The 6,484-nt window shown below is 36.0% G+C and overlaps 1 non-coding gene across 1 annotated transcript; it reads right to left on the minus strand.

Moving 5' to 3' along the window:
- Positions 1-1,295: 1,295 nt before the first annotated feature.
- LOC114023643 lies at positions 1,296-1,421 on the minus strand. Its single transcript, XR_003566821.1, has one exon. It is a non-coding gene; the product is annotated as a U6atac minor spliceosomal RNA (small nuclear RNA).
- Positions 1,422-6,484: the final 5,063 nt, after the last annotated feature.

Raw genomic sequence — 6,484 nt, forward strand, 5'->3', positions numbered from 1 at the left:
TAGTTCCAACACGTAAAATAGTGTGACCATGAGCAAGTCATTGAGCCATCTATCAAGGGAGGCTGATACTTAGAATACCCATCTAGCAAGGTTATTGTGGGGAAAAGTATTATATAAATGTAAGCTATTAGTTTAGGGAGGGGACAGAGAGAGAAACAATTTGGAATGAGGATAATGTAAGAAACCTATTGGTGTCTATCCAGTGGGTTAGGCTGCAGTTTTCTCAGAGGTTAGATGAGTTAAAGTGCCTAAAGGAGAAAGAAAAGCCAGGAAGATTCTCTATGGAAATGCTTTTTTTTGTGACTGAGATTTCTATTTGATGGCCCATGGGAAGAATGGTCTGTATGGGGTTGGGAACCAAGGAATGCACTGAACATAAGTTTATTCTTAATCTCAGTTAACATTTCCTGAACTTCCACTCTATACAAAGCTCTGTACTTGCAGGAATTATAGAAAAACACAAAAGAATTAATTTAATTTAATTCAACAAAAATTTCTTCCCCCCCCCAATTAATAGTATTTTGTTTTTTTCCAATTACATGTAAAGATAGTTTTCAACATCCATTTTTATAAGATTTTCAGTTCTAAATTATTTTCCCTCCTGCCCTCTCCTCCTACCTTCCCAAGACAGCAAGCAATCTGATATAGGTTATACATGTACAATCATATTAAACACATTTTTACATTAGTCATGTTGTGAAAGAAGAATCAGAACAAAAGAGGAAAACCACAAGAAAGGAAAAAAAGCCATGAAAGTAATATGCTTTGATCTGCATTCAGACTCCACAGTTCTTTCTCTGGATGTGGATAGCGTTTTCCATCATGAGTCTTTTGGGATTCTCTTAGATCACTGCATTGCTGAAAAGAGCTAAGTCTATCATAGTTGATCATTGTACAATGTGGCTGTTATTGTGTATAACGTTCTCCTAGTTCTGCTCACTTCACTCAGCTTCAGTTCATGTAAGTCTTTCCAGGTTTTTCCGAAATCCACCTACTCATCATTTCTTACAGCACAATAGTATTCCATTATATTCACATACCACAATTTGTTCAGCCATTCCTCAAATGATGGGCATCCCGTTAATTTCCAATTCTTTGCCACCACAAAAAGAGCTGCTATAAATATTTTTGTACATGTGGGTCCTTTCCCCCCCCTTTTTTTTAGGCAATTGGGGTTAAGTGACTTGCCCAGGGTCACACAGCTAGCATCAATTGTTTGGTCTGAGGCCGGATTTGAACTAAGGTCCTCCTGACTTCAGGGCTGGTGCTCTATCCACTGTGCCATCTAGTGGCCCCAAAACATGCTTAGATGCCCCAGAATGGGTAGCAATGCCTTAACTGTGTATGTGTTGTAAAGGCCACTAGGACCTCTTCCATCCTTATCAAGGGGAGTGCTAACCTTCTCTCCTTTCATACAATACAAATTTAATTTTTTTCCTTTTTGGGCGGGGGGAACTAGGCAATGGGGTTAAGTGACTTGCCCAGGGTCACACAGCTAGTAAGTGTCAAATGTCTGAGGCCAGATTTGAACTCAGGTGCTCCTGACTCTAGGGCTGGTCCTCTGTCTACTGCAGTACCTTTCCCCTTTTTTATAATCTCTTTGGGATACAGACCTAGTAGTGGTATGGCTGGATCAAAAGGTATGCCCAGTTTTATAGCCCTTTGAGCATAGTTCCAAATTGTTCTCCAGAATGGTTGGATCAGTTCACAACTCCACCAACAATGCATTAATGTCCCAATTTTCCCATATCCCCCCAACATTTATCATTTTCCTTTTCTATCCTATTAGTCAAGCTGATAGGTGTGAAGTGGTACCTAACTTGCATTTCTCTAATCAATAGAGATTTAGAGCATTTTTCCATATGACTATAGATGGCTTTGATTTCTTCTTCTGAAAACTGCCTGCTCATATCCTTTGACCATTTGTCAATTGGGGAATTACTTGTATTCTTATAAATTTGACTCAGTTCTCTATATATTTGAGAAATGAGGCTTTTATCAGAGAGGTTTGCTGTAAAATTGTTTCCTAGCTTTCTGCTTTCCTTCTAATCTTGGTTGCGTTGGTTTTGTTTGTGCAAAACCTTTTTAGTTTAATGTGATCAAAATTATTCATTTTGCATTTCATAATGTTTTCTATCTCTTTGGTCATAAATTCTTCCCTTCTCCATAGATTTGACAGGTAACTCTCCTAATTTGCTTATACTATCACCCTTCATATCTAAACCATGTACCCATTTTGACCTTATCTTGGTATAAGGTGTGAGATGTTGGTCTATGCACAGTTTCTTGCCATACTATTTTCCAGTTTTCCTAGCAGTTTTTGTCAAATAGTTAGTTCTTATCCCAGAAGCTGAATTCTTTGGGTTTATCAAACAGCAGATTACTATAGTTATTTATTACTGTACAACAAAAATTTCTTAAGGAAGAAGTCCTTGCTTTCATGGAAAGATAGAACAGATTCAAGTCGACCTATCAAAAAGCAAATGAATTCAGTTATATTCAATTCACACACATGAATTCAATTCAACAACATCACAAAGAGTCAGACACAACTGAACAACAATACTTTGGGCCACAGTATGGAATGGAGTATTGTATATTAGAAAGGGGAAAGACTGGAATTGAGAGATCAATTGGGAAAGGCTATCACAGTGGATGAAAGGTGATGAGGGCCTGAACTAGGGAGATGGCATAATGAATGGAAAGAAGGGTGCCTGGACAATAATTGATGTGAAAGAGATCTGAGGGAATACCCTTTGACCCAGCAATTCCAACATGAGGCATATGCCACCTAGGAAGTAAAAAACATAAAGAAAGGCCTTAAATATACAAAAATATAGTACAGTATAGTACAGCAAATAGTACAGTAAAAGAAGTAAGTCTCTATTATCTGGGAAATGGCTAAACAAACTGTGGTAACTGAATGTAGGGCAAGGGTCTGGGACTGGATCTGTGATTTAATTGATACAGAGAACTCCCAGGTGAGGAAACTCCTCCCAACAAATGCAGATCAGCAATTCCTCTATAACTTCTAGTCTAAGATATTTGCCTAGGGCACTGAGAGGTAAAGTGACTTACCTAAGATCACACAAGCAGTATGTGTCAAGGCAGGACTTGAATCCAGGTCTTCCTGGAAGGCTCACTATCCACTATGATGTACTACCTCTCATGTAGTAATGTAATGGAATATCATGGAACAGTAAAAAATGATGAATAGGAGGATTTCAGAAAAACATGGGAAGACTTTAATGCACTGATGTATACAAAATAAGCAGAATCAGGCAAATGGTATACATAATGTCTACAAGAATGTAAATGAAAAGAACACTAAAGCAAAACCTAACTATGGCATTTCCAGAGAAAAGATGATGAAATAGACTTCCTTCCTCTGGGCACAGAGACTGGGGCTCTACACTATCAGATGGAGGTTACCATATCAGTTGTTTTTGGTGAACTGTTTTTCTTTGTTGCAAGGGAAGTTTCAATGCTATGTTAGGATTGTGGCAGATATGTTTGGAAATTATGTGAAAACAAAGGCACTGATAAAAAATAATTTTATAAAACAATAGTAGCAAAGATGCCCATTATCACTACTGTTATTCAATATTGTTTTAGAAATGCTAGCTATAGCAATAAGAGAAGAAAAAGAAACGGAAGGAATTCAAATAGACAACGAGGAAATAAAACTATCACTTTTTGTAGGTGATATTATGATATACTTGCAGAATTCTAGAGAACCAACTAAAAAAAGTAGTTGAACTAATTAACAACTTTAGCAAGGTTTCAGGCTATAAAATAAATCCACATAAATCATCAACTTTCATATATATATATATATATATATTCATATATATATATGTATAACCAACAAAGTCCAGCAGCAAGAGATAGAAAGAGAAGTTCCATTTAAATTAATTGTAGACAATATAAAATACTTGGGAGTAAACATGCCAAGACAAACCCTGGAACTATATGAACAAAATTATAAAACACTTTTCATACAAATAAAGTCAGATCTGAACAACTGGAAAAAATTACATGCTCATGGGCAGGTTGAGCCAACATAAGAAAAATGACAATTCTACCTAAATTAATTTACTTATTCAATGCCATACCAATCAAACTACCAAAAATTATTTTATAGAACTAGAAAAAATAATAACAAAATTCATCTGGAAGAACAAAAGTTCAAGAATATTAAGGATATCAGTGAAAAAAAAGATGCAAAGGAAGGTAGCTTAGCCATATCAGATCTCAAACTGTATTACAGAGTAGTAATCATCAAAACGATTTGGTACTGTCTAAGAAATAGAATGATGATCAGTGGAATAGATTAGGTACATAATACACAGCAGTAAATGACCATAGTAATCTAGTATTTGATAAACTCAAAGATACAAGTTTTGGGGATAAGAACTTACTATTTGACAAAAACTACTGGGAAAACTGAAAAGAAGTCTGGCAGAAACTACATATATACCAACATCTCACATCATATACCAAGATAAGGTCAAAATGGGTTCGTGATTTAGACATAAAGGGTGATACTATAAGCAAATTAAGGGAGCATGGACTAGATTACCTGTCAGATCGATGGACAGGAGAAGAATCTGTGACCAAAGAAGAGATAGAGAGCATTATGGGATACAAAATAGACAATTTTCATTACATTAAATTAAAAAGGTTTTGCATACACAAAACCAATGCAGGCAAGATTAGAAGGAAAACAGAAAACTGGGGGGGGGGGAATTTTACAGCAAACTTCTCTGGTAAAGGCCTCATTTCCCAAATATATAGAGAACTGAGTCAAATTTATAAGAATACAAGTCATTCCCCAGTTGACAAATGATCAAAGGATATGAGCAGGCAGTTTACAGAAGAAGAAACCAAAGCTATCTATATGAAAAAAAAATGCTCTAAATCTCTATTGATTAGAGAAATACAAATGAGGTATCATGCTAATATTATAAAAAAGGAAAATGACAAATGTTGGGGGGGGATATGGGAAAATTGGGACACTAATGCATTGTTGGTGGAGTTGTGAACTAATCCAACCATTCTGAAGAGCAATTTGGAACTATGCCCAAAGGGCTATAAATTTGTGCATACCCTTTGACCCAGCAATACCACTGCTAGATCTGTATCCCAAAGAGATTAAATAAAAAGAAAAGGACCTATATTTACAAAAATATTTATAGCAGCTCTTTTTGTGGTAACAAAGAACTAGAAATTGAGGGGATACCCATAAATTGGGGAATGGCTGAACAAATTGTGGTATATGATTGTGGTAAAATACTATTGTGCTATAAGAAATGACAAGCAGTTCACCAATTGATAAATGGACAAAAGATATGAACAGGCAGTTCTCAGATGAAGAAATTAAAGTCATCTATAGTCATATGAAAAAAATGTTCTAAATCACTATTGATTAGAGAAATGCAAATCAAAACAACTCTGAGGTACCACACCACACCTATCAGATTGGCCAACATGACAAAACAGGAAAGTGATACATGTTGGAGAAGATGTGAGAAAATTGGAACACTAATGCATCGTTGGTGGAGTTGTGAAATGATCCAACCATTCTGGAGAGCAATTTGGAACTATGCTCAAAGGGCTATAAAAATGTGCATACCCTTTGACCCAGCAATAGCACTTCTAGGGCTATGTCCCAGAGAGATCATACAAATGGGAAAAGGACCCACATGTACAAAATTATTTATAGCAGCTCTTTTTGTGGTGGCAAGGAGTTGGAAATTGAGAGGATGCCCATCAATTGGGGAATGGCTGAACAAGTGTGTGGTATGTGAATGTAATGGAATACTATCGTGCTATAAGTAATGATGAACAGGCTGACTTCAGAGAAAACCTGGAAAGACTTGTATAGTCTGATGCTGAGTGAAGTGAGCAGAACCAGGAGAACATTATACACAGTAACAGCCACTTTGTGCAATGACTAATATTGATAGACTTAACCCTTCTCAACAATACAAAGATCTAAGACATATCCAAAGGCCTCATGATAGAAAATGCTATCCACAAAGAAAAAAGAATTCTGGAGTTTGAATGCAGATCGAAGCATACTATTTGCTATTTTTTTTTCTTCTGTTGTGTTTTGTTTCTTCTTTCTGGTGGTTCCTCCTATCGGTTCTAATTCTTACTTACAACATCATTAATGTGAAAATATGTTTAATAGGAATGTATATGTATAACCTATATCAGATTGTGAACTATCTTGGGGAGGGAGGGGCAGAAAAATTTAAAAGTCAAAAGCTTATGGAAGTGATTGTTGATAATTCAAAATAAATTAATTTTAAAAAAAAAGAAATGACAAGCAGGATGCTTTCAGAAAAAGCTGGGAAGACTTACATGAACTGAAGCAAAATGAAGTGAGCAGAACCAGAACAATATCATACACAGTAACAGCAATATTGTACAATGATCAGCTGTGAATGACTTAGCAATACAATGATCTAAAACAATT

The sequence above is a fragment of the Vombatus ursinus genome, unplaced genomic scaffold (genome assembly GCF_900497805.2).
Source record: "Vombatus ursinus unplaced genomic scaffold, bare-nosed wombat genome assembly UNPS02004437.1, whole genome shotgun sequence".
NCBI classification, from domain to species: Eukaryota; Metazoa; Chordata; class Mammalia; order Diprotodontia; family Vombatidae; genus Vombatus; species Vombatus ursinus.